The sequence below is a fragment of the Macadamia integrifolia genome, chromosome 3 (assembly GCF_013358625.1).
Source record: "Macadamia integrifolia cultivar HAES 741 chromosome 3, SCU_Mint_v3, whole genome shotgun sequence".
Taxonomy (NCBI): domain Eukaryota; kingdom Viridiplantae; phylum Streptophyta; class Magnoliopsida; order Proteales; family Proteaceae; genus Macadamia; species Macadamia integrifolia.
Window position 1 is genome coordinate 10,795,216 of NC_056559.1, and position 1,141 is coordinate 10,796,356.

A 1,141-nucleotide genomic window follows, 5' to 3' on the forward strand; every position below is an offset into this window, starting at 1 on the left:
AAAAAAAAAATATATATATATATATATATATTTTGTTAATTAATCAAGCAATGGTAAAGGACTCCATGCTGTTGGCATGGAATAGAATCTCCAAAGCCAAGCAAATGAGAGAATTGGATAGTCAGCATATATAGGAAGCCCACATGTCATTGTGGAGCATGTAATGAATTAGGCGAGGTGGATGAAGTACGGAAGCATGGAGGCTCAATCTCGCCCCGTGATTGGTGTATCATTTATGGGTTAGGCTACTACCTTATTGGTTGTTGGCAAAGCATAGCATTCTCTTACCAAAAAAAATTTTAAAAAGCATAGCATTCTCGGTTGAACAAATGGCTAGATAGTTTGTAACACAGCTTAAGTACAATATTTAATATATTAACTTTTGATTATTCATAATTTATGATATTATTGAACCAAATATGCATTATGACTGTTCTTTCATTTCCTTTTTCTTTTAGACTTTGTGAAACTTACTAAACCATTATAAAAGAGTATCGACAATTTGTTTATTAAAGGGTGAATATGCCTTCTATATTGAATATAAAGGGTTATTGACTATGGGAATCTCTCTTTATTATATATTGACTATTAAAGCTCCTTCCTATCAAAAAAAAAAAGAGAGTTTTTACCATGTTTTTTAGGAAACTATTATAACATCTTTTTTTTTTTTAACAACAAGTATCCCGGCCTTCGGCCTGACTTGTCCCACGAGTTTATACTGACCCCACAACCGCATGGACCTGGTCATATTAGGGTTGAATGAGAACCAGGCCATTCAACATTCACCGAAAGTAGTGAAGAGCACTAAATACCCCTGTGTGAGTGGCCTCAAGGAGGTAAGAGGCGTCAAACTTAGAACCATACCTTTTCCTGAGGCAAAGGTCCCTTGCCAACTTGACCATCCCTTGGGGTTATATAATATAATAATTTTTTTGAGATAGGAGAAACTGAACAAAAATAGTTGTTGAATGGTTTACAATAATAGGATGAATTATATGATCATTTAGTATAGCAGAAAAAAAATATTAAAGTTGATGAATCTAGAGTAAAGTCATATATACTATATGCACAGGGGTGTGTTTTGTGTGTCACATTAGATCCTTGGTATACCGAATTTCCTCAACCATTTATCCCCTCTCAC